This window comes from Molossus molossus, unplaced genomic scaffold (genome assembly GCF_014108415.1).
Source record: "Molossus molossus isolate mMolMol1 unplaced genomic scaffold, mMolMol1.p scaffold_m16_p_19, whole genome shotgun sequence".
Lineage (NCBI taxonomy): Eukaryota > Metazoa > Chordata > Mammalia > Chiroptera > Molossidae > Molossus > Molossus molossus.
Genome location: NW_023425354.1, coordinates 2,201,981 through 2,225,511, shown reverse-complemented (window position 1 = coordinate 2,225,511; position 23,531 = coordinate 2,201,981).

Genomic DNA, 23,531 nt, shown 5'->3' with positions numbered 1-23,531 from the left:
AAGGTGCACAGGCCAGTCTTGGCGTGGTTCTCTGTGTCCCTTGGCGTGGTTCTCCGTGTCCCTTGGCGTGGTTCTCCATGTCCCTTGGCGTGGTTCTCCATGTCCCTTGGCGTGGTTCTCCGTGTCCCTGCCCCACTCCCCGCCCACGCAGCATGTCTACAGGGAAAGCAGGACGAGCCCGACGGCAGGGCTGCCACTCCTCGGTGATGCCTCCAGCCAATCCGTGCGACTCTCGGGGAGGAGGCCTTAAAACCTCTGTACAGGAGAGAGGAATTATTTCTAAACAGAGCCACCCCCCACACACACACAATACACGCTATCACTGTCAGATGTCAGCAAGTCTCCATCCAGAGTCAGCTCCCCACCGTCTCCCCACCATCTCAGAGCCCCAGGTCCTGCAGACATCCGCGGGGGATACTAAATGAACACATGCCACCCAGCCTAACAGCCCTGCCGCCCCAACTGAACTGGGCCAGCAGACATCAGCACCAACCAGGGCCCAGTGGCCTCAGGGGTTCATCACCCTGATCTCAGTCCCCTCCTCAACTCTCCGCCCTGCTCACCAATAGCTGGGCAGCCCTGCCCTGCCCCCATCCTGCAGAGACAGTCCAGGGTGGGGTCCCCCAGGACAAGACCAGCAGGGCCAATGCTCTTCCAGGAAATGGAGGTGAGATACCCAGAGGCAACTTCCATGTATGTGAAATGCCCAGAATAGGCCAATTCAGAGACAAAATGTAGATTGGTGGTTCAGGGCAAGGGAGGGTGGGGAGGGGGGCAGGGACAGGTTCTCTGAGTGGTGGCTTCTTCTGTTTCTTCTCATGCTGGACCAACTGCCCACCCCCACCCCAAGCTTGCAAAAACCTGAAAAGGGGCCCAGAAGGAGATTTGCACACCCGTCCACTGCTCCACTTGGAGAGGTGAGGACCCCGCCCCAAACCCGCAGAAGGGCTGGGAGCCTGTGCTCAGCTGTGGGGACCACCCTTTCCGGTGGAGTCAGGAAGGGAGGCCTGAGACCACCCCAATAAGTGAAATGGATAGCCCACCAAGATGCCAGGAAGCAAAGGGGAGAGCATGTGTTCAAATGATCATGAACTGGAGTCCACCCTACCCTAAAACAGTGTTTCCTGTAAGACATTCTCCAGGGCCACAGCCAGAACACACATGATCCATACAAAGTTATAATATCCACCATAACACACATGATCGATACAAAGTTATAATATCCACCATAACACACGATTGATGCAATGTTATAATACCCACCGCAACACACATGGTCGATACAATGTTATAATACCCACTATAACACACAATTGATACAATGTTATAATACCTACTATAACACACGATTGATACAATGTTATAATGCCCACTACAACACACACAATCAATACAATATTATACCATCCACTGTAACATATGATCGATACAATGTTACAATATCCACTATAACACATGATCGATACAATGTTATAATATCCACTATAACACATGATCGATACAATGTTATAATATCCACTATAACACACGATCGATACAATGTTATAATATCCACTATAACACATGATCGATACAATGTTATAATATCCACCATAACACACATGATTGATACAATGTTATAATATCCACTATAACACATGATCGATACAATGTTATAATATCCATATCTCTTCCACTACTTCCCTCTAGCCCAAGCCAGGGCTCCCCCCAGGGTCTCCCCACCAGGCCTCCCAGAGCCACACCTAGAGTCTTCACAGCTGAAGGGTCTGCACCCCATGCTGGGCCCAGATGACTCACACTCACAGGATTCTCCAGGGCTGGGGACTGGGGCACCTCCAGCTGGGTCCACAGCAGGGACAGGTGCCTCCTCCCTACAGTCCCTGTCTCGTCAGGACGCCTCAGACGGCCAGATGCCCCACCCTGTGGGGACAATCCCACGGCGTCTTGACTAGGACCCTCCTTTCACCCATGTAGAACCGTGAACCGATCGCACCACCTAAGAGGCGGACTGAACTGTCTGAGAGCACATACCCTTCTCCCCCGTGGCCGGGCACCATGGCCCAGTGACTGGTGACCTGGCAAGTCACTCGGTCACTAAACCTCACACAGGCATCACTCACGCATTACCTGGCCCTGCTTCGATGTTGTCAGTGCAGCAGGTCGGATAACTGCTGGGGGTGCAGTGGTGGATGGTACAACTGGTCAGGGGTGCAGCAGTGGGTGGCACAGCCAGTCTGGAGGTGCCGAGGTGGACAGCACAGCTGGTCCTGCAGGAGGACCAGACCTCAGAGTCAGCAATGAGAGGCATCTCAGGACAGCATGAGACTCGCTGGGTGGCCCTGTGAGCATCCCGAGGGCATCCGAGGTGAGCTCTCCTCATGGCCGAGGTGGACCCTGGCACCATGCCGCTGGACAGGCTGGTGTGAGAAGCACGTGCAGTGACGAAGACCTTGCCCGCAGCCAGGCCAGCGTGGTGGGGACTCACCAAACGTTCCTAGTCCTCCCAAGGCAGGCCACCTGAGACCGCAGCAGGACCTGCCCTCGGGCCGCCTGGGTCTGCGCCCTGCTGTCCGGTTGGCAACCTCTCCAAAGCCCTGGCAGCAAAGTGGGGCAGCGCAGCCCCACGGCAGAGGCTTTTGAGAGTCTGTGCATGTAAAATGCCAGCGAGCCCTGGCAAACGGCTGCCATCGCAGCCTCCCCACAGGCTCAGACCAGCTCGCCCACGTTGAGCGGGGAGGCCCCGCTGGGCTTCCCTCTTCCAGGCCCGAAGTACCTTCACTCTGTCCCTTCCTCGGGCCTGGGCTGGCTCTCCGGGCTTGCGCGCCCCTTCACGGCCTCCCAGCCTCCCTGGCGGGATATTAGAGCCACATGGCCAGAGGGTTGTGGACAGAAGTGATACCAGCCACTGCCAGGCCTGGCCCTTCCGCCCAGACAGCCCCCAGCCCCCCCATGTGCCCCACCATGGCCACCGCAGAGTCACCTTCCCGGTGGCAAAGCTGCAGGGTGGAGCGGCTGAGCCCCAGCGGCCTGGGCGTGAGTGAGGAACCATCTTTGCTGGGGCGTCTGGGTGTGTTTGTTAGCAGGGAAGAGCCTGGGCTCACTCTGTGTTGACTAATCAATAGCTCTTTCATGTTGTCTGAAAACAGCCTTTCTCTGGGAAGCGTGGCCACAGGTTCGCAGGGGCCGATTGGAACCGCTGTGCTGAGCGAACCCGGTTTGAAGTGATGGTTCTGATCCCTTCTCCTCGCAACAGCCCCCAAAACAAGTAGATGGAGAAGCAGACGCCGTGAGTGAGAGACGGGGGACCCCCAGCCATGCTGAAGCTGGGAAGCTGAGACAGGAATGCAGGGCAAGCTGGAGAGGGGCAGAGCTGGTGACCTGCAGATTGGGCCAGGGAACAGGGCCAGCTGGGGTGCCTCAAAGAACCCCCCAACGTCATGGAAACTGCAGTCCGAGGTGAGGAACAGATGTGGCCAGGCCCGGATGAGGAACGTGGACCCTGCCCGTCATACAACGAGCCCCCCACCCCACCCCGCACACACCGAGGCTCCTTGTGGAGGGATGAACCACAGAGACTCCAGACTGGGGACCTCAGCTCATGGAGGGTGGGGTCAAGTCTAGCGCTGAGCAGCCAACCTCCCCTGACCGCTGGGGAACAAAGAAGCCCAGCCTGGGCCCCTCCCCCACCCACCCGAGGCCCATCAGAGGACTTCTCTGGAGAGACTGAAAGCTCCCCCAGAGAAAAGACCCACAAATATACGGACACTGGGAGTCAAATTAAAAAGCAGAGAGTCACCGGCTGGTGTGGCTCAGTGGATGAGCACTGACCCTGCACCAAGAGGTCGCAGGTTCCATTCCCGGTCAGGGCACATGCCCGGGTTGTGGGCCCGATCCCCAGTGGAGGGCATGCAGGAGGCAGCCAATTGATTTTCTTCTGATCGATGTTTCTCTCCCTCTCTCCCTCTCACTTCCTCTCTCTCTAACATCAGTAAAGGAAAGAAAAAAGCAGACTGTCAGCCCTGGCCGGTTTGGCTCAGCAGTTGGAGCCTCGGCCCTCTAGGTCGCAGGTTCGATTCCGGTCAAGGGCATGGAGCTCAGTTGCAGTTCATCCCCGGCCCTGGTTGGGGTCGTGCAGGAGGCACTGAGTCAATGTGTCCCTCTCACGTTGATGTTTCTCTCTCTCTTTTCCTCCCACTCTATCTGAAGATAAGTGGGAAAATATCCTCAGGTGAGGATGAAAGAAAAAAATAAACAGACTGTCCACCCACCACCTGCGGTAAAGCCCATGGTCAGGGCCAGGGTCCACCCCATCCCCTGCTCCAGCTGTGGCACCTGCATCTGGGGCCTGAAGGGTCCCCTAGACCCTCAGAGGGCTGCTCTGGCCTCCTGTAGTGGGCAGACTGGGTGGCATGTACCCTCTGCCCCGCCAGAGCCTCAGCTCCACCATCAGCATCCGGGTAGGGGCACCTGAGGTTGGGCTTTGCACCATTTCTCAGCTCCCTGGAGGGTCGAGTCCCACATGCCCACTGCAGTGTTGAGTTCATGACATACCCTTTCTCTCTTTTTTAATCCTCACCCAAGGATATTTTGCCATTTATCTTCAGATAGAGAGGGAGAAAGAGACACATCGACCAGTTGCCTCCCAAACGACCCCGACCAGGGCAGGGACCAAACCACAACCGAGGTACGTGCCCTTGACTGGAATTGAACCCACGACTCTCTGGTCCACAGGCTGACGCTCTACCACTGAGCCACACCGTCCAGAGTGACACGCCCTTTCTCAGTGGCCCTCCTGCGGCCTGGGGTGAGCAGTCCCGCTGAGGCCAGAGGGGGGTCTGCTCCGTGGGAGAAACACCACCTACCTCCACTCGGGGCTCACCTCTGCTGGGGTTCCCAGGAGCAAGCCCAAGTTCCCTTCGGACACTCTGCCAATGGGAACACCTGTCCCTAAACACATCGCAACCGCAGCCGGCTGCCCACGACGCAGCGTCCTGGTGGCGGACACGGAAGGGGCTCACCACCCACGTGGAGACAGCACACTGGCAGCTTCTGAGCAGATGAGTGTGGCTGTGGAAACAGCTTTACAAGCGAAATCAGACAGCGGGCTGGGTCTGTTCCCCATCCTTTCGACCTTCTTTCAAGTGTCTTCACGTGGCAGGGAGGGAAGCATCTTTGCCAAAGGCCAATCTGTGCCACTCCCCAGCTCAAAGACCTTCTGTGGCTCCCCAGTGCCCCAGATGGACGGCAGAGCCTTGGCCGACAGCCCCGTCTGCCTGGTTCTCTGGCTCTCAGTCCGCTCCGCCCTGCTGGACCCTGGGGACATGCTTCCTGCCTGTCACGGGTCTTCCTGCCTAGCAGTCTCCCCAGATGTCCCGTGTTGCGACCACACCTACCCCCCCTTCGAATGTTAGCAGAACGTCCCCTCTGCAGAGCCGGAGCCCCTGACGCCCCCAAGACTGCGTCAGCTCCTGTCCTCTGCCTCCCTAGCTCCCTGTGCCTTGTCATGAGTCCCATGACAGGGCTTCCTTAGCATCCACTGGGTCTTGACACAACGTAACACAGGGCCCCCCGGTCCCCCTCCCAGCCCTGTGCCCGGTGCAAACCAGAGCTGGGTGAACACGTGGGGGTGAGTATAAGAACGAAAGGATAGAGCGGTGAGTTCCGTGGGATGGGGAATGGTACAATAGCATGCTGTTGACACGACACAAAGACGAGCTGGAAATGCCATGTAATTAGGGGTGTCGAGGGGTGCTGCCGAGAAACGTTCCCCCTCGAACAGCACTGGGAGTCCCCGAGGACACGCTGAGCAGAGCATCGTGCCGATGGGCACTGTGGGCTGAATAAAGGAGTCTCCACGCAGGGTGACCCAGAGTGGGGGCTGGAAAGTCCCTGGGGTTCCTCTCAGACCCAGACCTGCCCAGTACTAAGCCCACGCTGGGCCCCGACCAGGTGGCTCCGTCGGTTGGGCGTCGTCCTGTGCCCCGAGAGGTTGCCGGTGATTCCGGGTCAGGCACATGCCTGGGTTTCTGGCTCAATCCCTTGTCAGGAGGCAGCTGATGGATGTTTCACCCCACATCACTGTCTCTGTCTCTGTCTCTCTGTCTGTCTCTTTCTATCAAAATCATTTTTTTTAATCTTTTTTTAAAAGCCACGCTGGGCAGACACACATGGGAATGCAAGGTCAGGAGTAAGGGGTGGGGGATGGGGCAGTTTCGTGACGTCAAGGAGGGGGTTCAAATGCCCTGCGAAGGAGTCTAGGCTTCCTTCTACAGGGAATGGGGAGCCACTGAAGGTTCTTGAGTAGTGGCATTCCCTGGAAATAGCTCTGCTTCTGGTCAGCTGACAGCAGTCGGCTGACAGTCCTTCTACAGGGAATGGGGAGCCACTGAAGGTTCTTGAGCAGTGGCATTCCCTGGAAATAGCTCTGCTTCTGGTCAGCTGACAGCAGTCGGCTGACAGTCTGGGATGGGCAGGGGCAGGGAGCACCTTGGACACCGAGAGGTGAGGTGAGCAGGGCAGAGGGTGTGGAGCAGACAGAGCAGGAAGGGAACCGTGGGAGGTGGCCCTGCAGGCGGAGGCCTGATGCTGATGGACGCGGGGGGCCCCACACGCGTCACGGCTCCAAGCTGAAGAACCAGGGTGCGGAGAGCCCAGAACCAGGGTGCGGGGGGCCCCACACGCGTCACGGCTCCAAGCTGAAGAACCAGGGTGCGGAGAGCCCAGAACCAGGGTGCGGGGGGCCCCACACGTGTCACGGCTCCAAGCTGAAGAACCAGGGTGCAGGGGGCCCCACACGTGTCACGGCTCCAAGCTGAAGAACCAGGGTGCAGGGGGCCCCACACGTGTCACGGCTCCAAGCTGAAGAACCAGGGTGCGGGGGGCCTGCTCTTCCCCCTCTCAAGGAGCTCGATGCGAGTGGGGAAGGGGGTCAGAGCTGCTGCCTGGCCTCTGCTACTTGGTCCATGCAGCTGGGTGGTTGTCATAAGACACGGGAGGGGCCCTGGCCGGTCTGGCTCAGCGGTTAGAGCATCGGCCTGCGGTCCAGAGAGACCCGGGTTGGGTTCCCGCTAAGGGCATATACTTCGGTTGCAGTTTGTCCCCGGCCCTGGTTGGGTCGTGCGGGTGGCAGCCACTCGATGTGTCCCTTTCACATCGATGTTTCTCTCTCTCTCTCTTCCTCTCTCTCTACCTGAACAAATATGTGGAAAAATGTCCTCGGGTGAGGATTAAAAAACAAACAACACGGGCGGGCGTGAGCGCCGACAGTGGCCCTGGGAGGCGGGGCAGGACCTCCATCCCACCCGTCCCCAAGCCCTCCCAGACGCTGCTCTCCTGTCGGGGGGACGCTGAGGAAAACCGAACCAGCACAGTCCCATCCTACAACGTACCCCCCCTCCGAGGCCGGCGCCCTTGACAAACGAGCCCCCTGGGAAAAGCACAAGGCTCGCTGGGCAAAGGATGGGGCTCACGACACCCGGCTGCAGGGCCCCCCCGGACCAAGGTCCAGTTCTCGTCTTTGTGAGGACGAGAGCTCGTCTTCATCTTTGTCTGAACAGCCCCAAGTCCTTCCCCATTCCGAGGGCTCCACTCTGTCCACGGACACGGGTCAGCCACAGCGCCTGGTTCCCCACCCACAGATCCGGACAGGAGCAGACCTGTCCGGGAAGTGCTCCTGACAGCGGCTTGTTGGTGGCAGGCGCTGAAGGGGGTGGGGGATGGTTTGTGAGATGGAGGGGGACAGAGGGGAGGAGCAGATGGAGGGGAAGAGGACAAAGAGGGAGAAGAGGGGACAGAGGGGGGGAGGGGAGGACACAGACAGAAACCTCAGCCGGGTCTCAGTGCCCTGCTCAGAGCTCAAGGGGAGACTGCGGGGTCTTTACACGCCCGAGCACCCGCCCCGCCCCCCACTCTGTTGGCACCACACGTGCGAACTCTGGCTGGGCTCCAGAAGCCGCAGACACAGAGTTGGCACCGAACCCCGACATTATTCTGCCGTGGCACCTTGGGGCCACTCTGGAGACTCTAAGAAGAGAGCGTGGAGGGCTGACAAGCAGCCCACGTGCCTGCCGAGCCATGAGCACGCTGCCGCCCAGGTTTCCGAGGGGCAGCCCGGGCCAGGCCCCCCTGGGGACACGGCACACCTGGACAGAGCGCCGCAGCCCACAGGAGCCCACGTTTTAGAGGCGCTCGACGAAGGGTGTGACTGTCCTGTTCTTCTGTAAAAATGACCGGCGAGACCCTCCGGGCTCAGAGGCCCCAACCCAGGCAGCCCTGCGCAGGGAGGGACTTCCTTTGACACCGTTGTTGGGACTGAGAATTCACTACTGGGAAAGGGAGGGACACGGTGCCCACGAAAGGAAGACGACCCAGGGACTTAGAAGGCAGTCGGGGCCGCTCTGTTCTGCGCCTCCTCATGTGCACATGGACCCGATCCTGTCCTCCTCCCCTCCTCATCCGGTGTCCCCCACCAGCGGCCTGGCTCGCTTTCCAACACCTGGTCCCAGGTGCCCCTGCAGGTGGGCGAGGGCGGCATGGTCAGGGAGCTCGGACACCCACACGCGGCGCCTGAAACTGTCACCGGCACTGGGTGACCCCTCCAAGGCGGCGGCATGAGGTTAGCACCCCAGATCCCTGACACCGCCGTCCCTGTGCCCTGCGTCTCCCCTCCCCTCCTCAACGCCGGCCCCATTCACCTCTGTGACAGCCACTCGGCCACTCCCGTCCTTGCTCAAAGGTGTGCGCACAAAGCATTGGTGTCCACTCAAACACACACACGTGTCCCCAAGGCCAGGCCTCCTTGCAAGAGCCTCAGCCCAGCGGTTGGCCTTGGGATGAAACTACTCCCCCGCACGCGAGGTCCTGCACCCAGAGTGGAGCAGGGAGGTCAGGACAGGCGCCACACCCAGCCTGCTGCCCGGCATTTACACGTGGACAACGACTCGTGTCCTCCCTCCCCCTCCCTTCCTCACCCTGTGCCCGCCACCAGCGCTCCTGGCCCCACGTGGGTCGGTTGGCGGGGTCTCGACAGTCACAGTTTCACATGTTGCAGTCACAGCTCCCAGTGGCCAAGGGCAATGCTGGGCTCACACCCGTTTTATTTAGGTGAAATTCTCAAACATAACGTTAACTACTTTATTTATTTATTTATTTATTTATTTATTATTTTTTTTTATCCTCACCCGAGGACACTTTTCCTTTTTCATTCTGGTAGAGTGGGAGGGAGAGACAAGAACAGAGAGAGAGAGAGAAACATTGATGCAAAAGGGACACATCGAGTGGCTGCCACCTGCACGACCAACCAGGGCCGGGGACAAACTGCAACTGAGGCACATGCCCTTAGCGGGAACCGAACCCAGGCCTCTCGGGACCGCAGGTCGACGCTCTAACCGCTGAGCCAAACTGGCCAGGGCACGTTAACTACTTTAAAGTACACAATTCTGCCCTTTAGTGCCCTCCGCCTTGTGCAGGCACCTCCGGTCTAGTTTCAGAACTTTCCCGGCGCCCGAAGGACGCCGCGCCCCTCGGCAGTTTCCCCTCGGCAGGGACAGCGCCCCGCCCCCTCTGGCTGAAGCTGTCACCGCCCTGTGTGGCAGGATGCCATCAGGGCCTCATTCCTCAGGGGCAGAGTACACGGGTCCTTCTTGTCCCTGCAGCACCATGGCCACAGCTTCTCAGAAGCACGGAGGCGAACCGGGGGCCTCAGAGACTCGGTCTTCCCCCAGGGGTAGAGGAGGAGGAGGAGGCCAAGACAGGGAGCGGGCAGGGAGGCAGGAAGCCAGGAGCAGGTGGCACCTCCAGGGTGGCAGCCCGGCTGTCTAAGGGCAGACGACATCTCCTTCCAAGCCGGCCATCCACCCTCGGCAACAGGGGCCGCCCCACCCTGGCCAGGCCGGGAGGGGTGCTGAGGACCCCAGGATGGCCGCTTTAGTCATCCCGGCCTGGAGGGCCTGGGCCATGCTGATCTGAGAAGCTGAACAGCCTGGGAGCAAAAGAACCTGCAGCCCCGGCCGGCGACACCACGGGCCACGCAGCCAGCCCCTCGGACACGGTTTGCCTCCCATGAGAATGGGTGTGTGGGTCGAGGCCGGAGGCTCCACTGCCCGGGAGATGTCTGTGAATTTGGACAAGGAAGCAGTGCGTGCTTCCCCATCCGCAGCTCTGTGTGACCGTTAGGAATGAAGCGTCACCACAGCAGGGCCGCGAGATGGACGCAAAGTCACGACAGGGCCGCGAGATGGACGCAAAGACACGGCAGGTACGCGAGATGGACGCAGAGATGGACGCAAAGACACGGCAGGTACGCGAGATGGACGCAAAGACACGGCAGGGCCGCGAGATGGACGCAAAGTCACGACAGGGCCACGAGATGGACGCAAAGTCACGGCAGGGCGGCGAGATGGACGCAAAGACACAGCAGGGCCGCGAGATGGACGCAAAGTCACGGCAGGGCGGCGAGATGGACGCAAAGACACGGCAGGGCCGCGAGATGGACGCAAAGACACGGCAGGGCCGCGAGATGGACGCAAAGACACGGCAGGGCCGCGAGATGGACGCAAAGACACGGCAGGGCCGCGAGATGGACGCAAAGTCACGGCAGGGCCGCGAGATGGACGCAAAGACACGGCAGGGCCGCGAGATGGACGCAAAGTCACGGCAGGGCCGCGAGATGGACGCAAAGACACGGCAGGGCCGCGAGATGGACGCAAAGTCACGACAGGGCCGCGAGATGGACGCAAAGACACGGCAGGGCGGCGAGATGGATGCAAAGTCACGGCAGGGCGGCGAGATGGATGCAAAGTCACGGCAGGGCGGCGAGGTGGACGCAAAGCGAGATGGACGCAAAGACACGGCAGGGCCGCGAGATGGACGCAAAGTCACGGCAGGGCCGCGAGATGGACGCAAAGACACGGCAGGGCCGCGAGATGGATGCAAAGTCACGGCAGGGCCGCGAGATGGACGCAAAGACACGGCAGGGCCGCGAGATGGACGCAAAGTCACGACAGGGCCGCGAGATGGACGCAAAGACACGGCAGGGCGGCGAGATGGATGCAAAGTCACGGCAGGGCGGCGAGATGGAGGCAAAGTCACGGCAGGGCGGCGAGGTGGACGCAAAGCGAGATGGACGCAAAGACACGGCAGGGCCGCGAGATGGACGCAAAGACACGGCAGGGCCGCGAGCTGGACGCAAAGTCACGGCAGGGCCACGAGATGGACGCAAAGTCACGGCGGTTCCCAAGTCACACGTGCGTGTCTTGAAATGTCACTCACCTTGACCATTATTTCTAAAGAAGGTGGTTCTCAGACCGGCTGCTGGATCATGATATTTAACACACTAAGAAAGACGTACACGGTCTCGCTCGTTTGTAGACGCTAATGAATGGGATGAATTGACCTGCAAAGTAAGGCCAGAGGCATGGAGGCAGGGAACCGACAGATCCCAGAGGCGAGGGTGGGGAGACAGGAAGAGATTAACCAGAGGATGTGTATGCTCCATGCAGACCCCATGGACTCGGCACTGGTGTGGTGAAGGCCTGGGGGCGGGGAGGGGCTGGGTGGAGGGGGGCAAAGGGGGAAAACGGGGTACATCTGTGATACTGTCAACCATAAAAAACGTTTAAAAAATGGCCAACATTTTCAAAAAGAAGCAGCAGCACATCCAACAGCCGAAGGGAGACACGACCCAAATACCCGTCTCCTGGTGACCGGATGAGCAGAGCACACTCAGCACGCACACTGGAACTCCTCCGGCGCGAGACAGGACTGAAGTCCCCATACGCGTGAACAGGACTGAAGTCCCCACACACGCGACGTCCGTGGGGCAGGAGTGAGGTCCCCACACGTGCGACGTCCGTGGGACAGGAGTGAGGTCCCCACGCGCACGTGCGGCCGAATTTACCTGAGCGGAAGCAGCGGCCACAGACCACACCTTGCAGGCAGAATTCCACTCTCGCGAAATGCTGGGAACAGAGAAAGCCCTAGAGAAAGAGCGCACCCTGGTGGCTGGGCAAGGGGGGGCGGCCAGGCTGACTGGACACAGTTTCCTTCTGGGCCGTGAGAAAGTTCTGGACCTGGGTGGGGGCCCACACTGCCTGCCACCCAGCTGCGCTTTAGGATGGCACCCTATGTCGTGGGAACTTCTCCCCGGCGGAAGAGAAGCATCTAGAACAGTATCTCACTCTGAAAAGAGTCTGTTCATCACACTTCAAGCCTGGAGCCCTGGGAACTGTCTTCTGCGCATCTGACCGTGGTTCCGAAAAGGGCTTCGTTCGCGCCACCAGATGCCAAAGGGCTGCTTGTGCAGAAAGGTTGGGGTGCCCTGGGCTGGAAGCTCTGCACGGCCCACTCTGCGGACCGGTGCTGACCTGGTCCCTCCCGGGCCCATCCCGGCACTGAGTGGGGAAGCCCACCGGGCACAGACCCCGCGCGGAGGTCAGGACAGAGAACAGCAGACCCCAGCCTCCCCAGCTCCCGGCGCCCCTCCTCTGGGCCCCTGTCCTCCTCTCCAAAGATCACTGCCGTCCAGACCTCCGTGCGCCTGACCCGCTGTGAACCGATCATGCAGCGTACACAGCTGTGCACCTGAAGCTCCACGGGCGTCACTGTTTCATATCCACCACGGGAGCTCACGGGACCCGGCGCATCCACACTGCGGGGACACGCGGTCCGCAGCTTACGGCTCCCAGCTGCGCGTGTTCCAGGCGCATGCGCACGTTGGGGCGGGTGGGGCTCCGGGGTGGTATTGGGGTTCCAGGCCAAAGCGGTTTTCCCCCCGTGTGTTCCGACCTTCCAGTGTGGGTGTCCCGGTGGTTCGGCATCAGCACCAGCCCTTGGGGTCACCAACCTGTCCCTTCTGGGCGTGCTGGCGGGTTTAGGGCCGGGTCTCCGTTTGTATTTTCCGGGTGAGGAATAAAAGCACTCAGTCCAGGCCTCCCTCCGGGTTTCCCACCGGCCCTTTTCTGGTCACATGTTGGAAACATCTGCCTCTCGGTCTGGTGACAGTGCCTGCGACGGACAGAGGCTCCTAACGTCCTGCGACCCGGTCTGTCCACCTCCTCCCCGGTCTGCCCCTCGTGGCATGAAGATATTCCGGACATTCTAGCTCTGCTAGAGGTGGAGTGGATTTCATGGGTGGTGTAAGGAAGGGGTCCAGCTCCCCGTGTTTACTCAGGTGGCTATCCAGGTGCCCGGCACCACTGGTGGCAAAGACCACCCTGGCCGTGCTCCCCGGTGCCACACTGGGTCTCCGTCTGGGCTCCCCGCTCTGTTCATCGGTCGGCTTGTCCATCCCGCGGTTAGCATGTCTTTTAGCCACGCCTGGTGATTCGAAGGTGGTCGAGAACCACCGATCTAGGGCCTTGCAGTTCAGGCTCACAGGTGTGGGTGTCCGTCTGAATGGCAGAAGATTTTCAGAGGAGAAACAGATTACGTTTGGGGTGCGGAAGAGCAGGGCCAGAGCCACGGGGGCAGCTCTGGTGCAGCGTGGGGGGAATCGGTAACCGGGCAGAAGCCAAGACGCTCAGAGAAACCCTCTGCTCCCACCCCCTCTCCCCTCTCCAGACCTCCAGGCCCCCCACCCCGACTCCCCCAAACTAAAGAAGGAAAGACAGCGGCGGGGGGAGAGCTTCCTGCTTGGGTCACCAGCCACACTCACAGAGATGTGACCCCCGCAACTCCATTTCATTCCCAAGTCGCCATAGCACTTCCTGTAATTAATGGCGAGGGTTTAATTAAACATTGACTAGCTGCTAATTAGTCTAATGATTGGTCCTGGGGACGCGGTGGGGCTGTCGGACCCCATGAAGGAGGCAGGGAGATGCTGGAGCCGTGGCCACGTGTGTCTGCGATTTCGGTCTATTATAAACGATGCTTCCAATGTGAATTTTTCTAATCGGTTGGAGTGTGATGAAGTCCCAGGTGACTGAAGCGAGGAAGATTGAATCCATTCGCCTTTTCATCAGATTTCAGCCTCTTAATGCAGCTAAAGAGCTTTTTTCCACTTAGGGAGGAATGACCCTGTCTCCACAGTGAAGTCATCCTGGGCGAGGCTGCCCCCTCCCCAGCCCTGTGGGTGCTCGGACCTTGCCAAGGACGTCTGAGCGGATCAGGAGCCAGGGCAGCTTCCGCCAGCACTTACCCTCAGTTCCCGCCATGCTATGCAGCTCTTGTAGATTCCGTAAGCAGGACCCCACCCCGCAGCCTGCTCCCCGCAGGACATTCCGAAAGCAGGACCCCACCCCGCACGCAGCCTGCTCCCCGCAGGACATTCCGAAAGCAGGACGCCACCCCTTGCAACCTGCTCCCCGCAGGACGCGGCCGCCTCCCGCTGTTGGAGGGTCTGCGCGGACCCAGCTCAGGGAGCAGCTTCGAAAGGGAGCCATTAGAGGTTATCTGTGCAGTGATCGGAGGGCCAGGGGGCAGGATAGACTGATGTTGGTTCATCATCCCGACGTATGTTTGTAACTTTGGGTTTTTGCAGAGTGATACAAATTCCCTGAGCGCCCTGCGCGGACCACCAGGCCTGGGAGAGAGCGGAGTCTGGTAACCTGAGGGCAGAAAGGCGGGGTCAGGAAAGGTGCTGGCTACAAAGGTGGGCGGGTCCTCACGGCCCACACCGGGAAAGGCCACCCTGGCTACCTGTGCCCAGCCCGCAGGTGTCCAGGTGGGCGCACGCTGGGGAAGCTTATTCCCAGCTGGGGGCCCCCAGGGAAATCTGGTCCCCTTCCTGACGGGACTTGTCAGGGGAGGGCCCGGATCAGGTCCCACGTCCGGTTGGAGTGGCCAGAGGAGGGCACTGGGAGACCTGGGCGCTCTTGCTGCTTGGCTGACAGCGAATATCGGGACCCCAGGCTGCAAGGGCGTTCCTGGGGCGGCTGAAGTGAGCAGGCGCCTCTTTAACCAGGGGTACTGCAGGGACGCAGGTCACCCGCATATGCTTTCCTTTAATCACTAAAGTGCCTGCTGGGGCCACGCGGGCTCCAGGCCGTGGGTAACAGAGGGGTCTAGGCTCAGGGAGGGGCCCCTGGCACCTCGCCCCTCCCTCCCATGGCAGCTGTGGGAAAGGCTGGACCAGGGAGGAGATGGGGTCACACCAGTTGTGGGAGAAAGACAACAGCCTTCTTTACTAGTGTCAGGGTTCCCCAAAGGTGAACTCAGACCCACCCCAACCCAGCTTCCTCCCGGGCCCTGCACGGCCAGGGCATGGGAGAGGCTGGGGCCGCAGGGGCCGACGGGCTCCGGATGTCCTGCCCGTGTGAATTATCTGATCACCTCCACCCCATGTCCACTGGGTCCTGTGAGCCCCGGCGGATGGCCCTTGCTGGTCACCGTCCTGCCTTTGGGGCAGCTCCGGCCAGAGGCGTGGGTGTGGCTGTGACCACAGGACCCCCCCCCCCCCCAGTGCAGATCACTGAGCACCGCTGCTCCGCCCTGCCGCGCCCTCCACACCCACGGCCGGAGGGTGTGCCCTGCTGACTGGCCTTTAAGGGTAAAGAGGTAGCTCTCCCCTTTGCCAGATGCCTTTGGGGACCATAAGCTCTTTCTGGAGGAGAAAAGGCCACTCTCGGGTGACCTGGGGTTCAACTTGGCCTCAGACCGCAGCTACCTCCGCCCAGCGAAGGTCACTGTGGGCTCACCACTGCTGTGGTTGTCGGGACGTGTCCGGCCACCGCTCACTGAAAGTCCCGGGACACAGTCAGTGCTCACAAGGGCCGCGCGAGCTCCGGGTGGAGGAGGGGGTGGCTGACGGAGTGTCCAGCGCTGCCCGGCCAGGCGCGCGCCCAGCACCCACTGCTCCGCAGCCCGCTGCCAAAGGGCACAGACACCCTCGCCCACAGGCATCACCTCCATCCCCGAAACCCCGGGACTCACGCACAGGGGCCCACACCCCTGGCCCTGCTGCACCCACTGGGGGTTGTCGGCTGGGAGCAGAGGCCGGGCTCCTGTCTGGTCTCCCACACTTTCCTAAGTTGTCCCCAGCGCCTCGGAGACCCACCCTGGACGCTCCATTGCCCGGGAGCTGGAGGTTTTCCTGGCGGGAAGGGAGGGAAGGAAGGGCACTTCTCTCTCCCACTCCCCACTGCAGCCCCCCCCCCTTGGCCCACCCCAGCGATGGAAAGCCATGGCCTGCCGCAGGGGGGGCGGGGAGGGCCAGCCCCCACCCCACTCCCTTCTCCCAGCCAGCCTCAGAGCCCTGCTCCCGCGGGAATACACCAGACACAGGAACGACTGCTGGGTCAGCCCGCGGTGCCTGGAGATTGCTTCTGTCTGGGTGGCATCGGGGGCTGCTGGGGGGGACCCTGACAGGCCCGAGTGCATCCTCTGTGTGCCCTGGTTACCGCGGGCAGGCTGACCACCACACAGATCTGGGGGCGCTGAACAGCGAGTCCAAGACGGGATCCAAATGCCCGCCGTGGCCCAGGAGGAGGCCCATTGGTCCAGCCTCCAATCACTGAGTGCCCGGCCCAGCTGGGTCACTGGGCCCTCCTGCAGCGAGACGGACACACAGCAATGAGATCATCGTGTCACAGCCAGTGCCACTGAGAGCCCCGAGGAGCTGGGACCCCGGGGCTGAGGGAGCCAAAGCCTCCGCCTCCTGAGAGTGGGCACCAAGTGCCCATGGCCAAGCCCACAGGCCGCAGCGGGCACTTCAGGGTCCAGGGCCCCAGGCACAGCCCTGGTGTCAGGAGCACGGACAGGACAGGAGACGGCAGCACAGGCTCCCTGCTTCCCCGAGGAAGCCTGGGTGCCCCCGTCTGGGAGACGTGCCCTCAGCCCAGGGACACTGGCCCGTCCGGCAGGGCCTGCAGCCCCCCACCTGAGAACCTTCCTGGATCTGCAGCCAAAACCAGGCTGCCACCCAGGAGGCGGCCGCCAGCGCAGCCCGGGAACCCAGCTCCTTCCTGCGCCGGGACCAGTTTTCCCGTGAAAGGCAAATCTTTACTTCAACAGGTCACTAGAAGGTGACTTAGAAAAGGTTCCCAGCTGGTTAGATTTAGGGCAAGGAAGAGGTGCCACCCGAGCCCCCATGGCCCCGGGCTGGCCGCGGTCACCGCCGTTCCCCCCCGAGTCAGGCAGAGCAGTCTGGTGGCCGGCTGGGAGGGCGGTGCCTCCTTACAATGAGCAGGTGGGTGGTGGCCCATCTGAGACAGGCTCATCCCAGATGACACCCTCTGGACACTCCTGCAAGTGACCGCCAGCGCCCTCCACGCACCCATCCCTGGAACCCTCCCCAGCGTGTGTTTCCTGTCCACATGCATCCGTCCCTGTCCCTCTGCCCCCACGCCTGTCCGTCAGGGAGCTGGGGACTGCACGGGGGCGCAGAGCCTCGCCCCCACAGGTCTGGTGACCTTGGGCAAGTCACTTGGTCACAGGGATCTTAGCGACCGAGTCTGACAGCACGGGACATGGACAAACCCGTCCCCGAGGTGGTGCCCAGCTCTGCCCTGCTGGGTGAGCCTCCATCCCGGGCCAATTCCGAATGCCAGGGGCCGAACCCCGCAGCAGAGGGTGGCTGTGGGAACCTGGATGGTGGCGGGGCCCCGCTCTCAAGTGGCCTCCCTCTCTCCTCCCCTTTTTCCTCCTCCTCTTCTCCTCCTTCCCGGCTCCATTCTAGTCCATTCTCCTCGCGTGTCCATCCTTCCGGAGGCCAGCAACCCCCCGCGGGGCCTGTGGCTGCTGAGTTCAGAGAGGCGTGAGGGGGAGGAGGAGGGGGTCAAGGCCCCCCACCTTTCGTCCAGCTCCCACGTGACCTGTCTGCGGCGCAGTGGCGGGGACAGAGCTTATCCGGCGGGCGGCCGCACGCGGGGAGGGGTCTGCCCCACACAGGCGCCCGGCCTCCGTGTGCGCCGAGCCAGCCTCTGCTCCGCAGGTGGGGAGGAGCCGGAGGGGTGTCCGCAAGTGAAGGTCGCGTGCCCGTCCGTGTGACGGCGCCCGGTGATGCCACGGAATCCGCCCCGGGCACCGAGGGGCCCTGCAAGCAGCAAGCGGACCTGCCCTGATTCTCAGCCTCCCGTGAGGGCGCGACCCCGGGCCTCCCCAAGGACAAAGGCCGCAGCCGTCTCGGCCTGCTCCCGCCGCCCTAGGACCCGGCCTTTCCCGGCAGGGGCCGGACAGCTACACGGAGCCTTGGTCCTGTACCAAAGGGCCAGCTGGCCGGGAGCTCACCCCAGGAGGCCAGTCAACGTGGTTCTCAAAGTGGGGTCCCCCGGAGCAACAGATGGATAGAAGTCAGGTTCTCAGGCCCCACCGGGACTCCCTGAAATCAGATTCTCTGGGGGTGGGACCCAGAGAGTAGTGTAGGGTCCTGGGTGACAGGGAAAGGGGTACTTTACTGTCCCCCTTTTACAGCTGAAGGAATCAAAGCTCAGGGAGGGGGAGTGACTTACCCATGGTCACCCAGCCACTAGGGCAGAGTGGGATTGGAACCCCACGGTCCACCCGGAGAGCTGAGTCTGAGGAGGAGGTCAGGGGACAACAGACAGGAAGCGGCGGTGGGTGGGGCAGTGGCCGGCCCAGCAGAGAGGTGGCATCTGGGCCCCCAGCTGGCCGGGAGGACATGCTCCGGAGCCCTGGGGGCTGGGCGGGAGGCTCCTTGAGCCGTAGTCTGCCTGGTGTCCTGAGTGACCTTCTGAAAGGTGACTGGGACCCTGTCACACACCCCTCCCTCCCCCCTCCAGCGCCTGCCCTTGGCCTTGAGCACTGGCCCCTCTGAAGGGTTCGCTCCCAAGGGTGGCGGGACCCATTCAGATCCACACTCTGCTCCCGGAACGGTTGCCAAGTTCTCCTCTGTAACTGGTCAGAAAGAAGATGTTTTTGGATTCTCATTATCAACATTCACCCAGAATCCTCAGGTCTCAGGACACCGCTGTGGCCCCCGGAGGACCCACTGCCTCCGCAGGACATCCTGGGCCTCCAGCCCACGGCACGTGCTGACTCTCCCGCCCTCCCACCTGCCCTGCTCCCCGACCTCTGACCCCACCAGGATGACCCCTCCCTCCGCACTGCCCCTCATCCCGCAGCCCCTCTCTGCTGCACCGGGCTGGCTGTTGATGACATCTGGGCCGACACGGTCCGCTGCATGTTCCTGGGGTGCCACACACCCGGCCCGGGCACCCTGGGCCTCGGGCTCCCTCCAGCTCTGAGCACAGGCTATGTGCAGGCTGCCAGGAGGAGGAGGCCAGGAGGGAGGACCTGCAGCACACAGGCAGGCCTGGGCCAGAGCTGCCCCTCGGCTTCCTCCCAATTCAGCCCCAAGTGGATGAGAAAAGTCCCGCCAGGGGCCTAGAGCAGATGGGGCAGGCTCCGGACCCCTGCCCGGCCCACCATCTGTCCTGACAGTCAGCCCGTCTGTCCGGCAGCCCCTCCTCCTGGTCCACCATCTGCCCGCCTGCCTGGCCCTCCTCCTGGTCCACCAGGCCCTCGGCAGGGGACGGAGCAGACCTGCCTGCCTCCAACCAGCCCCATCTGGCACCCCTGCAGGGCAGGGACAGGAGGAGCCTGGCCAGGGCACCTCCAAGGGCAGGGGCACCTCCTCTTGCCCAGGAGAGGCGGAGGGAGAAGGCCTCGGAAGGGAGGGTCCTCCTTGTTGGGGTGTCCCTGCTGGAAAGGCCCATGCTCCAGACTCAGCTCACCCTCCCTGTCTGGCGGCCCCACAGGGTCCCCAGTGTCCCCAACATGGGGCCCTCGGGGCCTGAGAAGAGAGTTGCCCCACCCACCCAGGACGGCAGGGCAGGCTGGCGAGGGGACAGGACACTGGGAGCCCAGCTCTGCCTCACAAGCCTAGCAGCCAGCTCCAGGACACCCCAAGTGCCCCGCCATTTGCTCGGAAGGAAACCGACACTGAGGGAGCGCCCCGCCCTCGGGAGCCCACCTCGGGCACAGGCAGCGTGGGCCCTCGGGAGGGCTGAGCCGTGTGGGCGTGCCTGGCCCTCTGCATGCTGGCCAGTGCTCCTGAGCGGTCTGGTGGCCAGAGGAGACCCCAGCCCCTCCCTCTGCCTTAGGTCCCCTCCATCATGGAAACAGCCCCCCCCCCCGGCCCCTCCTTCTGCACAACGTGATCGCTCTACCACAGACGGAGAGTCAGGCCCAGAGAGAGGCGCTGGCTCCTCTGGAAGGGGAGCGGGGAGGAGGGTGCCCCATCCCCCTGAACCCGTAGCAGGGTCCACCCTGCTCTCTGCGGGAGGGTCAGCCCATGGGTGTGGCTGGCCCCCACTCTCCAGCCCGCACTGAGCAGCCCCCAGGATGGCACCCAACAGAGGGGGTGCCTTGGGGCCACAGGACAGGACCTTCCAAGTGCAGCTGTGTCCTGGCCCCCCCCAGCAAGCAGCCAATCGGAGCCTTGCCCAGCTCACCCCAGCACGTCCCTCCTGTGGGACCCCCAGCCAGAGAGGGGTGCCTTCCTGCTGCCCCATTCTCCACTCGCCAGGGCATCCCGGCGTCCTGGGCCCTCTCCCAGCCACGCACCCCTTCAGACCACCCCCATTTCCTGCCAGGGCAGGAGGCGGGGCCAGAGCCTTGGATGCCCAGCACCCCTACCAGCGTCTCTCCTCACTCCAGCGACACCCAGCTGTCCCCCAGTCTCAGGCCCACGATGACTTGGTCAGGGAGGGCACTGGTACCAAGCAAACCTCTGCTGTCCTTGCAGGAGCAGGCCGGCGGGGAGTCCAGTCCTGTCCCAAGTCAGCAGGGTGGGAGAGAGACCTCTGGAGCCAAGCTTAGCTGACGCCACCGCCGGCATGGCATTGGGACAGCACCACCAAAGCCACCTCCTCGCTCGCTGCTGGGCCCAGGCGCTGTCCTCCCTTGGCTCCCGGGGCCTGGCTGGAGGGTGTGGACAGTGGACCGAAGCTGGCCGATCCGCGGCTGGACAGCGCCACCTGGTGGAAATGGTGGAGACTACAAAGCCTGGCCTGGTTTTTAGTCCCATCCTGGGATTTTCAGCCAGAGTTTCTTCCCCTCCCCGCCCCCCACCTTCCCCACCGCTCCCCGACCCCACAGGGCTCTGGGATGATCAGAACCCCCTGCCCTCTAATCAGACTCTGCTCAGGTCTGTCTGGTTGTCAGAGGACCCAAGCCAGACAGGAAAATAACCCCCAAAGGGAGGGCTTCTCTTGCACAGATCCCTCCTCAATGCCGTCACCCACGGTCCAAGGGCGTCACCCTTCTTCCTCCATCACTGATGTGACAGGCACCCCTGCCGGCCATTCCGAGAGGGAAAACCAGAAGTCCCTGGCCAAAGAGGGCAAGCCAGGCATAAAAAGTAGTGGGTGCAACTGGCTGAAACATTCGGAATACACGAAATAGAAGGGGGGGACCTCACTGGAGACCCACTGGGAGTCACTAGGGCCCCAATTCTGTACTTTGAGCATCGTTGACTAAAAGAAAAGAATTAAGGATTTCCCCTCTGGACTGTATCCAGGGTGACGTTCACCCTCGTGAACAAGGGCAGGTCTCTCCACGGGAGAGTTCTGATTGCTCGCTGGGAAGGGCCGCCACCTCGGGAAACCACCACTTTCCACGCTCTGTGGCATCATTACTCTCTCAGAGGCCATGGATGAACGAGACCATCGATGGAAGATGCTGTGACCACCTGGACCACCGGGAGCTGAGCCGCCCAGGCGCACCTGCTGTGGGACAGCCCCGCCCACAAAGGCTTCTGGCAAAAGCAGGAGCCCAGGTCGGATCAGGTTAAACGTCCAGCAACTATGGGGATAAAGGCACCCCCGTGAAGCAGTCAGGTCGGAGTGTGTGGGAGTTCTGCCCTGTCGCTGCATCTGGGACCCGAGCTGGAATTTGATTCCTTACCTGGGTGGTGATATGCATTTGATGATTCGGCTCTCTCTTATCTTTCCAGAAACCAAGTTAGATGTGGTTGGCAAACACCCTTCTGTTGACAAAGCACTTTCTCCAGCCATCCACGGCCCGTCCTGGCTGCGCTGTCCACAGTCCGGGGGGCTTGGGCTCGGGTGTGGGCGGGGAGCGGTCTCGGCGCCGCTGGTCCGTACCTGGAGGGTGTGGCAGCTGCAGGCATCTGTCTGCGGCCCCTTTGGAGGCAGCTCCTCTCCCGTCGACTTGCACACAGTAGGTGCCAAATAAATGTCAGCAGAACAGAGTGGCCCCGAGACGCATGGGCTAGGACAGGAGGGTGACAGCCCCGCGCCGGCCTGTCAGCTCAGCACCCGGATCCTGGCCGCAGAGCATGTGTGGACACAACACCTCACGAGCATCCCGGGGCTGGGGCATGAGGAGGACCCCACGCTCTCCTCCCCCCTCGTCTGTCAGACCTGAGCGGGCATGCCCGTTCCTTCATCCGCTGCAGCCCCGCTCAACCCACACACCCCCGCGGGCGTCACCGAGCGTCCTGCTGGTCAACCACTCTTGACGGCGGGAGGGCCCGTGAGGATGACCATGGACCGCATACAGGTGGTTACTGCCCAAGGACTTTCGCTGCCCAGAAGGGTGTTGTCCCTGAGCCCAGATGGGGTGATGAGTTGAGAGGAGCAGGCTGGCTGCCCCTTGTCCACCCAACGTGGCCAAAGGTAGGCCCTTATCTGTCTCGACATGTCCCCTTGAGATTAGCAAGGCACAGACATACCCAAGTATCTGTTCTGGACATGGAACTCCTCAAGTCTCGGGGGGATCCTGTGATAACAGTCCCAATAAACAGAGATGTCATCTGTCACCTGGCACAGTCAGCACCTACCCCCTACCTTCACCCCCACCTTTGCACCTCCTGGAGCCATTGTCCTCACCCGGCAAAGGCAGCACCCACACCCCCACCCCCACCGTAGTGCCTCTTGGAGCCGCTGCCCGCACCCCACTGAGCGGTCCAACACTTCCCAGGAGCCAGTGAAAGACCAGAGACAGAGCCCAGACCCTGCCCGGGGCCCAGCCCCCTGGATGGCTGCAGCCCCTCCCCCTGCCATCGGAGCCCGGCTGCTGGGGCAACAGGAGAGAACCACTTGCAGCAACGTGCGCAGGAAAACTCTCTGGGAGGGGCCAGGCCTGAGGCCGAGCACCTCTGGAGCACACGGCTGGTGGCAAGGACCAGACCCGAGAGAGTCCCTGCACGGGGACAGCGGGCAGCGCGGGGCAGTGGCCACGCAGGCTGAAGAGCAGAGACCTGACAGACGAGCCGGGTGGGGGCGAGGGCACCTGGTGGTGACATGACTTGCAGAGGGAGTGGCAGCAAGCAGTGGGCTCCCCCTGGGGGGTGTCAGCCAAATGAGGACAAAGCTTCCACCAGATATGCTGGTTGGCCACTAGAAGGAAGGTCCTGGGTGACCCCCGTGCAGTCAGCTGAGTAACCTCACAGTCCCCTTGCTCCATCCCCCTTGACTCCCGCTTGGAAGCACATGTGACTTCCTGCCCCAATTAGCAGGGGATGCTGCTGACCCTGCCCCCGACCGTGACCCCACTGACTCCTGGGGGCCCGGCGCTCTGAGAAGCCTGGCCTTGAACCGAGGCTTTGGTCTCCAGGACTGTGAGAGGGATTGTCTGCTGCTGAGGCCCCAGCTTGTGGTGATTCCTTCCAG